This window comes from Pristis pectinata, chromosome 32 (genome assembly GCF_009764475.1).
Source record: "Pristis pectinata isolate sPriPec2 chromosome 32, sPriPec2.1.pri, whole genome shotgun sequence".
NCBI lineage: Eukaryota > Metazoa > Chordata > Chondrichthyes > Rhinopristiformes > Pristidae > Pristis > Pristis pectinata.
The window spans coordinates 459,678-473,088 of NC_067436.1; the positions used below are offsets into that span (position 1 = coordinate 459,678).

Sequence of the window (13,411 nt, forward strand, 5' to 3'; positions counted from 1 at the left end):
TGCGAGGTAGAAAGAGAGAGACTGAAAACCAGATAAATACAGACAGTGCAGGAGTGGAAGAGTTCGACGGTGAGGTGATGGAAGACTTGCAGGTTCAGCGAAAGGACGATGGAGGTAACTGAGCGGAATGTGAGACGGAGCTGAGCCAGTCGGTCCTGATTCAGCGGGAGCCACCTTCTTTAGTGCCGGATTTATCTCCGGGTGTTGGGGTCAGTGGAAATGGTCCGGCGGATTCAATCTTTATTGCTGCAGAAAACCCATTTTTCCCAGCCATTTCAGCCGTCAGTCCTGTGTGCCAGACGCGCACGGCCATCTGGTAGTGTGTGTTGCTCATTGGGCTTCTCGGATTTGCTGCTGCGATGGACAGCGTTTCTGTAGTGTGGTGGTTTTCACATTTGCCTAAAACGCGAAAGACCCCTGGGTCGAAACCAGGCAAAACATTGTGAAATCTCCGATTTCTGGAAATCAGGTGAAGTAAAGCAGACAAAACCAGACGCTTATTGAATTAAATGCAACTGTTGCTCCTTCCACAACTCTAAAATCTCAATGAGTCATACAACACGGAAATAGGCCCTTCAGCCGACACGTCCATGTGTACTAAAGTGCCGATCGAAGCAAGTCCAATTATACTGTGTTTGGCCCATATCTCTCTAAACTCCCCTGTCCGTGAACTTCACCCGATGACTAATTGCGCAACCCGTTTCCGAAACGAAATGTGGCGAATCTCATTGTATCTTGCAAAGGTGTGGACTTTCCAAATGCATAACACTGCTTTCATTTTATAAAGGACAAATTCATCACTTTCTTTCTGCCATTTCACTGCAGGCATCCTCCAGCATTGCCTCATCCTACATTATCCTGAACTGGGGGACGTCGTTGTGTTTGCTCTGCCGATAATGGGAAGTGTGACCTGACGCATTTCAGCATAATACCGAAAGGGAGACGATATAAACTACACGGCACAGTTCTTATACCGGATGTCTCCTGATGTTCAACATTCAGCTTCCAACCTGAAAATAGATTCTCAACTGGATTGAAGGTTTCATTCGTCGGGAGAAAGAAGGTTGAGGCTGACTGTGACAGAAATTTAGCAAAGTAATATATGCGGGAGGCAGTGGCAGTTTGTCTGGGGAAGGTTGGGAATCTGCAATAAATCTCATGACAACGGACAGGTCGCGGTATTTATTTCAATATGTAGTACATGAATCGCAAAGCACAAAAGCACAACTGAGAGAATTTTAAACTATGACGGACAGGAGAAATTAAAAATTATATTGAATCAATTAAAATGTTCAAAACGTTTTGGGAAAAGGTCAATATGCCTTGGGATTGGGAATGATATAGAGTTCTGGAAAAGATGACCAAGAAACGTGCATGAAAATAGAATATAGAACGTAAAAAATAATGGGTGGAACATGGGAGAAGATTGTCGGAGTTGTAAATAATGCTCGCTGTTTCAGAACAGACGAGGTGGCCGAGAGGTTAAGGCGACGGACTGCTAATCCATTGTGCTTTGCACGCGTGGGTTCGAATCCCACCCTCGTCGTCGGCTGTTGGTTTGGATATTGAGCTCACAACGCGTTCACTTGAACACTTCAGAGACCCCATTTTTCCCCGTCATAGCAAGCCGTTGTATTTTGTGATTCGTGAAAAGGAATGTTTACAATGAGAAATTCTCACGAAGTTTGGTGGAATGAGAATGGAAGAAAAGTCGAGATTAGATGGGATGACGACCGATTTTGTCCTTCATGCCTTTCTTCCTCTCGATGTTCATAGAGGTGAACACCGAATGGATGTGGACTGGTTCAACTGCTGAAGAAGGAACAGAGTGTACATATTGAGAAGTGCGTGCAATTAAAACCTTCCTGCAGAAGCGACGTGAGGAATGATTGAGTGCAGAGCGGGAGAGATCAATGTGCGAGGCCGCCGACTTTGGACCGAAGATAGATCGATCTGCGAATGCCCAAGTCATGAAATACAGGCGACAGCGAAGGAGTGGGTCAGTATACGGACCGAAGAACACCATTCGGCAAACGATACCGGACAGGTTCGAAATTAACATGGAGAAGTCTGTCTGAAGGAATGTTCCGCACTACTTCATGACTGCTGTGAGCGAGACAGATTAAACTGCCGATTCTCTCGCATTTTGTTCCGATATGGAAGCATTCAGTTTTGTTTTCCTTTTCGACTGTCAGTTTAATTGATAGTTTCTCGATGACACAAAATGTATTGAACAGTTTAAATATCGCTGTGAATAGCAACAGCAGAATGTTTCCCAAAGTGAATAATATTGACATCTGTATAGCAGAGTATCATCCCGACCGAGGAGCTCAAGTAGGATGCAGAAAGTTCTGCCTCTGATACCACGTGTCTTGCTGTACGATCAGTATCCCGTGTTGACGGAATTGAGACGGAATATTTATCCAGTGGGCTGAGTACAAATCGCTGTAACCACTTTATCGAGCGTTTCCCGGAATAATTTACGAAATGCTTTATGTTAACTGTGGACAAACGAGACTTTGCTTCGACATCTTAATCTCAGTCAGCGCACAAAACGCTGGCGGAACTCAGAGGTTCAGGCAGCATCCATGGAGGGAAATGTACGGAGCAGAAACCAAAACGCTGGACGAACATTTCCCTCCATAGAGGCCGCCTGACCCGCTGCGTTCCTCCAGCATTTTATGTACTGTTCCAGATTCCAGCATCTGCATTCTCTTGTATCTCCATCGTAATCTAATTTCCCAGCTCCCAACCTGTAGACTTGTGGCGGCATCACACTGCACTTAGTTTCAATGAGGAGCTGCAGTACCACGACTGAACCTTCATGGTGCGGATCCTGGTTCCCACTGATCTCTGGATGAAAAGGTGGGGCAGCCAATTGCAGAGTTTCACTGTTCTCATTTATTGCAATTTTCAAACGATATTTCAGGTCCGGTGAACGTGTAACTGCAGGCAATTAAAGACAATGATTCTTACTTATCGACACACTGTTCGAACTTCCGTCTGCGGCACTTGTCAACTCAACACGTCTCCACAAAGGTATCGAGGAAAGATGAAGGTAAACCACCTTCCCTCACTTACTGTCAGCTAATGAGAGGAAGAATCACAGGCTAATTATGGAGCGGCGAAACCATCCCACCTCATGCTATGTGTCCTTTTTCATATCGTTGGGAACCTGGACCCTGATTACGTTATCGTCATAACACTGCTGCTGAGAATGAGGGAAACCGTGTGGTGCCTCAGATGACCCACAGAGAAGTGAACGTCATGTCTGCCTCAGGTAGTCTGCTTCACTCACAATTGGTTGCGACACTGAAACAGCTCGCCCCACACACCGCACCGAGCCAGCGTGTAACCTTCGTATCCGTCAGCGGAAAGGGGTGAAACGGGAAGCGAGATCCCTAAATTTCGAGCGGAAATGAAAACTCCACCTCCTCTGCGAGTTCTCTCAGTTCCGTCACGGAATCACTCGACGTCTCAAAACACTTCATACCGGCTAATTAGTCCGTGTGCTTGAAAAATGCGCTCCTTCCTTCTTCTCACGTTCTCACAAAACGCCGGCCCCAGCATCATTCTCAATTCATTTTTTTCCAGAATCCTTGAGCAGGAAAGGGTCCGTGTGGCCTAATGGAGAAGGCGTCTGACTTCGGTGTTGATGTGACGTCATCAGAAGATTGCCGGTTCGAGTTCTGTCACGGTCGTTTTAACGACATTAAGGTTTTGTTTCCATTCTGTCGCTCACTCTCTGCACCACATCTGTCCGATCTGTTCCAAACACGCCCTTTTGCAACGCGCCCGTTTCTACCACAGTTTACCTGCGCCGCGTGTACTCCGGTCACCCACCCTCAGAGACAACATAACGTTATCTCGCCCCGTCATCGCTCGCAACCTTTTATTGTCTTTGCCTTGCTTGCACTGTATTTCCACAAACGCCTTCATAACTGTCGAGACAGAAGAGATTCTGCAGATGTTGGAATGTGGAACGACACAGACAAAATGCTGGGGGAACTCAGCAGGTCAGGCAGCAGCTACAGAAGGAAATGTACAGTGAACGTTACAGATCGCGATTTTTTCATCAGGACTGGAAAGGAAGCGGGCGGAAGCCAGAATAAATTGTAGTGGCTGGGGAGGATCACAAGCTGTCTTCAAGTTTATTGATGAGAAACACTATGATACTGGAGGAACTCAGCAGGCCAGGCAGCATCCGTGGAGAAAAGCAGGCGGTCAATGTTTCGGATCAGGACCCTACTTCTGACCGAAGATAGGAAAAGGGGATGCACAATGTATTGGAGGGAAAAGCAGAACAGTAACAGGTGGACAAAAGAGGGAAGGCGGGTTGGGCACGGGGAGGTGACAGGTCGATGCAGGTAAGAGATGGTGATAGTCAGGTGCGGGGGAGGGAAGATCAGATGCACCGGGGGATGGGTGAAAGGTAAGAAGAGAGAGGAAAAAAGGGCTAGAAAAGGGAAGAAGAGAAGAAGCATGTTGGGAGGTGTTGTGGGGAAGGGGTGTAGTGATGACTTAAAGTGGGAGAATTCAATGTTCATGGCGTTCGGCTGCAAGGATACAAGATGGAAAATGAGGTGTTGTTCCTCCAATGTGTGCTTGGAATTCCCCTGGCAGTGTCGGAGACCGAGGACTGACACATCAGTGATAGTGTGGGAGGGAGAGTAGAAGTGGCTGGCAACGGGAAATGCAGATCGCGGTTACGGACAGAGCGCAGGTGTTCTGCGAACCGGTCACCTTGTCTGCGTTTGTTCTCACACTTGGAACACCGAATGCAGTAGATGATAATAAGGGAGATGCAGGTGAATCTCTGTCTCACCTGAAAGTATTGTTAGGGTTCCTGGATGGAGGTGATGGAGGTGGGGTAGGGACAGGTGTTGCAACTATGGCGGGGCAGTGGAAAGAGTCCGGGGTGGGAACAGGATGGGTGGGGGTGGGAAGGAGTCAACGTCGGAGTCGCGAGAGCACGATCCCTATTAAAGGAATAAAGGAGTGGGGAGGGGAAGATATGCTTAGTTGTGGGATCCCCTTGGAGATGGCCGAAGTGGCGGAGAATGATGTGTTGGATACGTAGGCTGGTGGGATGAAATGTGAGGACAAGGGTGACCCTATCACGGTTGGGTCTAGGGAGGGTCGTGAGAGCGGAGGTGCGGGAAATGGCAGAGATCAACAGTCAACTTTACCGGCCGAGACCGCTGAACAGGACTGGAAGCAAAAATGCTGAAGCCAGAACAAAAGGTCGGAGGATGGTGAGAAGCGCAAGCTGAGAGGTGATAGGTGAGCCCAGGGTAGGGGGGATCGGTGGGTGGGGGAGTGGGGAGATACAAGAAATCTGAGAGATGACAGGCAGAAGATGCAAAGGGCTGAATAAGGAGGAATCGTGTAGGAGGGAGAGTAGACCATGAAATAAGTGGAAGGCGGTGGGGAACAGATGGGCAGATCATGAGTGCGCAGGAGGGGAAAGAAAAGGGGTGAGGGGGCCACATGAATGAGGGAAAGCAAAGGGGGGAGGTGGAACTCCTCAGTGGTTGCTCTGTTGCAGGGAGAAGAGTTAAGTCAAAAAATGTCGTTCTGTTAACCCGCACAGTTTGACAGGAATCCTTTGGGACTCTTGACAAACAATCGGACAGCTGTTCTTTTCACCAGTTTGGAAGTTCTGTGACACACCCGAGGTTTTGTCAATCCGGTTGGCCGAAGAAACCTGGTAGTGTTACTTCCAGCACAAAGTTCCCTGCATGGGACGTCGCATCCTCACCATCTCCAGAAGCAGTCGATTGGCACAGACGGGACCGTGGGCAGCTGCTCAGGTGATACCGCCGGCAGCAGGTGGTCGCATCTTCCGACACAACAGCAACATTCGGGAACATCACAAAAGCCGGCCGCAATGATAATGAAATACATACCTCCTGGTACATGACGCAAAGCTTCAGCGGCCAGTTACTCTCCCACAAATTATCGCGTTGAAACAGCCAGAAGATCCTTTCGCCCAGCTGACAGTAGCAGAATGAAAGATAGAGGAGCAGGTTCCAGCCTTCCGACTCCTGAACCAGGGCGGGTGAACACGTTGGAGTTCCCCTATCTCAGGTTTTGCAATTCAGGCGCATTTTGTTCCGGGACATTGTTCCAACTCACCGAAACATTTTGTGGCGATGTGGTGTCGGGAGCAGCCGCTGCTGGGAAGCCGTACTGATGTCGATGGAGTGTGCGGCACTTTCAACAGGTCGGATCGCCGGGGAGGACACTCCAGCTGTGAAATTTCCCACCGATTACGGAAGGAACTTAAGATTTGAGATAAAATAGAAACCTCCATCGTGTCATTGAAACTGAAAGTACCTTTGTGAACCCAGGTGTCAGTCCACTGATAAATCTTCCACGGTTATTGTGCCGTGAGGCACGGGATTCAAAGAAAATATAAAATAAAAACTGCCGAAACCCGGGATTGAACCAGGGACCTTTAGATCTTCAGTCTAACGCTCTCCCAACTGAGCTATTTCGGCTCCTACTGTTGGCACTGCCCGCAATAATGAGGAGACCAATGGGGGCATGGCAATACTGTGACGAATGATCAACACTGGGGAACATGACACTGGACCAGACTTGGGTGCAACATTGAACCTGGAAATTGTATCTCAATCCATTTTAAAAAGAAAAGCGGGATCGTGGGAGGAGATTGTGTGGCTGCGAGAAATATTCGGAAAATCCAGCAAACTAAAGAATCTTCCATTATGAAGATTTGCCAGTTCTGGTTGGGCACCTAACAGTTTAAAACTTATGGGTCCAAATTATCGGTTCAGGTGAAGCACGAAGTCAAACTTCTAATCCAGTGACTGAATTTGGAGTTCACATTCGAGAAACCAGACGCAGATTGATTGATCGCTTTGTAGAGCTACTGCTTTAAGTCCGAGGGGGAAAGCTGAACTCCAGGTGTCAGCAACACTAATTCAGCATCCTACTGCCACATTCATCAATCTGCCTGTGACCTCCGGCACTGCTGTTACAAAGCCCGATGAACGTCTGCGGAACGACACTTCGTCTTCCGTTTGGACACGTGCTGTCTTCAAATTTGCAGTAGGAGTGTGGGGCAATCAGGGCCACCATCAACCGACACAAATAAAGTCATCCTGCACTTTAATTGACCGTCGCTCTGGACACTGTGAGAGGCACTCAAATGCGAAGGCAGTGCGTTCAACCTCTTTACCGAGGACACCCGAGCTGAGCTGTAACGCGGAAACTCAGCTTCTGGATCAGCCGGATATTTGTGCTGTCTTCAGGTTTTCCGTTTCGGTCTTTGTAGATAGAGGACCAATCACGGTGGATGTCGTGGATATTATGAATTTTAATACATTATGGTTTATGGAATGTCGGAATTCAAAATATTCCAAGACACACAAGATTAACGGAGAAAAACCGTGTTGAAGAGGATGTAAGGAGGACATGGAAGTATCCACCTTGCTTACACCAATGGTTCGGAAACAGCTACAATATTGTGATCCTTTATGTTTATCTTTCCTCAGGAAAATGTGAAAGAATTGAACAGAATTCAAAAAAAAATACTCGAATGTTTGCATAGATGACGGCCCTCGCTTGCAAATTAAACTGTTAAAGGAACTACTTCCCCCTTAGAAGATAGGCAATAACTGCGAGGAACAGCGGGAGGTTGGGAGAAGTTGTATTTCTCCTACAAAGTGTCAGGAGGTTCCCGATGGCACAGTGGCCTCAGCTCCGTTGCAATACTTCCCTGTTGCTGTTAAACAGAGCTTCGCTTCGATAGCAATTCCGGGTAAAATATCGCTTTATTTTGTTCAATCACTTTTCCCATTCACCAAAATGACCTTGTGGAAGTCCGCGCAAATGGCACCTTCATCATCCAACCGGTTTTTATTGAAATCTGGAAAGTTATCTTCCTGTTCACCCACTTAAATCAAAAATATGAGCAGCAATTATAAGCGACACATAGTAACCTAAAATCATCGTTTAATACAACAAGTGCACTGATCACAGGAATTAGTATTTTAATGTAAAAATTTCCGCGTCCATTATATTCCCTTCACATTGCCCGTGTCATTGATGTTTGTCAACTACACCCTTCCTTCTATGCTCTGTTGTTATTTACTTCCATTTATTATTCTACAAATGTGTGTGTGTGTGTGTGTGTGTGTGTGTGTGTGTGTGTGTGTGTGTGTGTGTGTGTGTGTGTGTGTGTGTGTGTGTGTGTGTGTGTTTCTGGCTGTGCGTATCACGAGGAACGACACCCTGCATGAACTCTTTGGACCATTCGTCAGTCGGTCAGAGGAGAATCGACGACTGCGTGGATTTGAAGCTGTTCCCCATGCGGCTGTTCTCCAGACCGTTCACTTACTCGACGTTCATGGCGTTGTCAGGTTATTGCTGATTTGAGTGATATGACGCTCTCTTCACACACTGGGTGAATGCGCCTCTCCATAGAGTATCGCCTGCACTCTTTGAAATCGATAATTCTTTGCAATCATTTATCCATTATGTAACCAACGTGAAATTAAACAAAATCGTTTTCTTTGAGAAACAGCCGAATGGTGTCTGATTTTATGGAAATCAGTTCACACACGAGACTGCTGCAAAAGTGAAACTCCGTTCAGTGAACTGATCTGATTGAAAATATTCACCAACAATGAACGCTGCAAATGAAGGCTGGGCTGGAATTGTCACTTCCACCTGAATATCATGGGACTGTGTTAGTTCATCAAGATATGAATTCTTCATGTACAACATTGTCGAGTCCATATTCCTTGGAGTTGAGCAGAATGAGCTGTGACCTTATCATACAAAAAAAAAGATTTGATGGGAGCTCGACAGGGCAGATGTTAGGGTGTTTTAACCACTGGAAGAGTCACAGACAAGGGGACAGAACTCTAAGATAAAAGGCAAGTCATCTAAAACTGAGGTACCTAAAGTTTTCATGAAGCACAGGTTGCTGAAGCTCTCAAATTCTCTGCCCGTCGGGTGGTGCGAGCTGATTTATTCGGATTATCTAAAGTGGGGTGGATAAATATTTGTTGTATCAACAAAAGAGGGGTTTGGATAATTGGCCCAGAAGAAGATTTGGGACCAGGACCAACTGGCTCAGCTCCGTCTCACATTCCGCTCAGTTACCTCCATCATCCTTTCGCTGAACCTGCAAGTATTCCGTCGCGTCACCGTCTAACCTTCCCACTTCTACACTGTCTGTATTTATCTGTTCTTCAGTCTCTCTACGTCGCAGCTCCCACAAGCATTCTTATTCCCCAGTTGTCCAACCCACTACTCCCCCCTCTGGGCTGTGACTTCATTCACCGTTGCCATCAGCAGATTACTGCATATTTGTGAAACTACGGATGTGGAGATGGGATGGGAGAGTGAATGAAGGATGAATCACAATCTCTCCGGCAGTCGAGAGAACCAGTAAAGAATCACGAATTCCGATAGGACGAAATAATTAACAACTCGGGAAAGACATTTGATATGCGGAAGGACAGAGTGGTTCAATAGCAGAAGCGAGGATGGAGCGAGGGAAAACTGGCGGCCAGTGGGAGAAAACAGGGAGGGAGAATCAAGATTTAAAGCTCTTAACTCTCAGGAGTGGGATTCGAACCCAAGCCTCTAGTGGAAACTAGGACCTGAACGCGTCTCCTTATACTGCTCGGCCATCCTGATGACGATAGGTAACAACATGATTAATTTCACTACTGCAGCCAATGAAAAGCTGAAGGTATGTTCATGTTCCGGGGGTGGGTTCGGAGAAAATGTAATCTTCATTTTCAGCCCGGTGCTACATTTCAAAAGAACGTGATTTATTTCATAATCGATAGACAGGCAGAGACTAGAAGGAAATGGGCCATGTGAAAGCGGAAAGATCACTTTTATTTGGCATCGTGGGCTGAGAAGATGTGATGGGGTGAATGTCCTGTCCATGGTGCTGTCCTGTTCTATTGCATTGTGCAGAACCTGTCTCCCCATCTGGTGTCATCATCAGATGAATTATCGCTGTTTGACATTCACTCACCTGTATGATCCTTCTCATAGCTTCACAGCGGGACTTGGCAAGCAACAAGTCACCAACACTCGCTGCTCACACCTCGGACTGAAATCCGCCGTCTCCAGCTCTATCCGTCCGTCGCCGTCTGCCATCCTCTCTTCAAATGTCGCCTTGCTTCCAGAATCGGGGCAAACGGACCTGGCGTCACGGAACTTGTCGATCAGGCCCCGTCGCAGTGTTTTTCTGCAGGAAGGAAAACGTGTATTTACAATCCTACACCGATGGTTATTCAGGTTCACTGTGGTGTCTACTCCAGTTTTATCTGATCTGTGAATGTGCAGCACGCTCGTCATTGCCAGCAGCAGCTGCTTCCGACAGTTTGAGGAGCTCCACCCCGATGTTTATGACCGCGATTGCAGAAATTCATTGCAGACAAGACACATGAAGTAAAAAAGTAACATGAAACGAAGCGGCAGCATTTCATTAGGTTGCCCACAGGGGCGGAGTGACCGAGGTAATCACGGCACGGGACTCTGCTCGAATCCGATGCGATTTAAACGCGTGTGTTTGAATGAGGTGAGACAATTGTGGTGGACGGAGCGACCGACAGAATAGAAGCAAAACCACATTTGGTAAAACGACCGTGATAGGACTCGAACCTGCAATCTTCGGATGACTTTGCATCAAACACCGAAGTCAGGCGTCTTATCCATTAGGCCACACCCTGTAAGAAACGCCAAGAGAAAGAGCTGAGAAACCTGCCTGGGGCCGATGTCCTGCGGGTGAGTGAGAAGGAGGGACGCATTTCTCTAGCACAGAGAGAATTAACCGCTGAGATGTGTTTCCACGTGTGGAATGATTTATCGATGAAGCTTAATGTACTGACCCACTGAACAGCACTTTCATTCCGGTTCTGAATTTAGAAAGTTCACTGTTCCTGCCCTTCCCCTTCACGCTGACGATATAATGCGGTCAAGCTGGCTCGGTGAGATGCATAGACTGAGCTGGTTCAGGGTCGAAATTAATTGTGAGTGGGGCGGACCACTTGAGGCAGTCGTAACTTTACCTCCTCCGTGGGTCATCTGTAGCACCACACGATTTTTCTCACTCATATCGCCAGTACAAATTATCAGCCGACAGAACTGACCAAGGAACGAGTGAACAGAGGTATATTTAAAGCTGTGCGGCACCAAGAACAGTCACGAATTAGGAATCTTTTATCACAGAAATAAGGAAAGTAAAAACGATGAAAAGTTGAAGCAGAATAAGTATAACTATGCAACTTCTTTACACATCCTAATAACATTGAGAAATGTAAATTGTATCATTATAAAGGATCTGCAAATTTCCGTCTCTCGCTTCTCACACAAAAGGGATGCAACGGACGGAATTTTATCCAGACCTGGTTGACAACCAAGAGGGTTTTCCTGCGTCAGTGTCAAGGAAAAGTGTTCCCGAAGGTGAACACATTCAAACCATGAACACCTCCCTCGCTGGAAGCGATTTCATGCTGGTTGCATCTCGTTCCTTTCTGTTACCACCTCGTCAAATGGACAAAACCAATTGTTTTCCATGCCCGTACTACGTGCAGAAGTTGTAGATGACTGACAATTGATTAGTTTGTCCATTTTAGTTTACCTGTGAAGAACTCTGAATCTGTGGTAAGATCAAACGTAAAGAGCGGAGGTGGTGGGTAAAGGGTAAGCTGTGATGCAAATGGAGGCGAGGAAGCGTTCAGTTAATCAGGCGGAATTGTGACTGCGGAGAATACGTAACTCTGTATGGTGATACAGAGTTTAGAAGTAGACGGCGCAGTAAATCTGTAGAAACGAGCAGAATCTGAAGCAATTCCCTCGCCAGCAGACGAACAAGAGAAGTTAATGCAAGTAGCATCTCATTATTACAGCTGTTAGACGGCGCGAGGTCTCCATGGCTTAACTGGTCAAAGCGCCTGTCTTGTAAACAGGAGATCCTGGGTTCAGCTCCCAGCGGAGCCTTTCATTTATGGAGTGAATTTCCGTGTGATTAAGGGGGGTTCCATGCAAGCACCGCCGTTCACGCACCTCCAAACATAAAACAAAAAGCAGCAGAATAAATAAAAGCCTCCAAAACTCTTCAGGTCTGTTTGTGTTTGCAGAACAAGAAGCTGTTCAACCACATGAGGTTTCTGATGATTTGTTTCCCGTTTACATGTGCTTTTGTGGCGTGGTGTTAGTTTAGGATGACAATCGTTTGCAAACGCGGCCGTGTCCTGCTTTGTGAACTTGTCCTGGTCCTGTTGACAAACGATCCCACCCCGCGTTGCACAGGTATTTTCGACTCGAACTCTGACCAGTTCGCTGTTTATTTCAAGACACGGCAGAAGCAGCGCTGAAGATATGAGGTGGTATGCAGATTGATATTGAATACTGTTGCACCCATTTGTTTCGTATAATTATGGGCCACGATCACTACCTGTCCACAATCTCCCACAGCAACTCAAAACTGTTCTGCAGCCTTGCAGTGATATCATTCACCCCGGCAGCAATGCAGGATTATTCTCACGGTGATTTGTTCAGATTTTGTTCTGAAGAACATTTCCCAATGCATTTTTAATACTACAACAGGTAATATTTGGGTGCAGTAGGTTTGCATCGAATGACAGTGGTGGGATTCTAACCCACGCCTCCGTGGAGACTGGAGCCTCAATCCAGCGCCTTAGAGCGCTCGGCCACACTACCGCACAGCGAAGTTGTTTTTCGTTCATTATATAACAACGATCATTGGTTGAACATATTAATCTTGAAGGTTCTGTGCCCTCCGTGTTTGATTTGAAACTATTTGTCCCAGACACAATGTTTGAGGCTTGATGCGGCTTCCCGTTTTCCAATCCATCCAATATCCCTTCAAGTAGACCGGAGACAGAAGTGGTAAACTGTTGTCACGTCAGACGGAAAGGTGTCAGACCACGAGGATTTCCAAACGTCAATGCAGGGACGCTAATTTTCCTGAGTACTCTCAGTGTCGACAAAAGGGTTCAACTAGGACATTTCCAGCGGATGCAAACAGTGACCTCACCGCCCTATCTACCTGTGTTGTTACGTCCAGCGAGACTTGGGCACGGATATCAGGTTGTCCACGAAGTGTGCTCTCAAAGTTCTTCATCTGAATGAAGCAATCCCAGCTTCCGCAGCTTGAAATTACAAATGAAGTCACTCATATTTGCTGCGATACCAGGAAATCTCTTCTGGACCAGTCGCCCAGTTCCCATGCTATTGCAGGACCGAGTTCTTCGACAGGATTTTGCAAACAATTAGACGGCACGAAATTCTGATGACGCAGCAGCATTTTTGAGTCTACGCAGAAGAGACTTGCGTGCGTTTCTCCTCTTGCAGAGGGCTCCGAACAGTAAATCTTCTCCAGCACGGGTGAGAA

At 46.9% G+C, this 13,411-nt stretch overlaps 3 non-coding genes across 3 annotated transcripts; 1 reads left to right on the plus strand and 2 right to left on the minus strand.

The window, feature by feature from the left end:
- The first annotated feature begins 1,464 nt into the window (after window positions 1-1,464).
- Window positions 1,465-1,546, plus strand: trnas-gcu (transfer RNA serine (anticodon GCU)). Its single transcript has one exon. It is a non-coding gene; the product is annotated as a tRNA-Ser (tRNA).
- A 4,884-nt stretch (window positions 1,547-6,430) lies between these two features.
- Window positions 6,431-6,503, minus strand: trnaf-gaa (transfer RNA phenylalanine (anticodon GAA)). The gene has a single exon. It is a non-coding gene; the product is annotated as a tRNA-Phe (tRNA).
- A 6,132-nt stretch (window positions 6,504-12,635) lies between these two features.
- trnal-gag (transfer RNA leucine (anticodon GAG)) lies at window positions 12,636-12,717 on the minus strand. The gene has a single exon. It is a non-coding gene; the product is annotated as a tRNA-Leu (tRNA).
- Window positions 12,718-13,411: the final 694 nt, after the last annotated feature.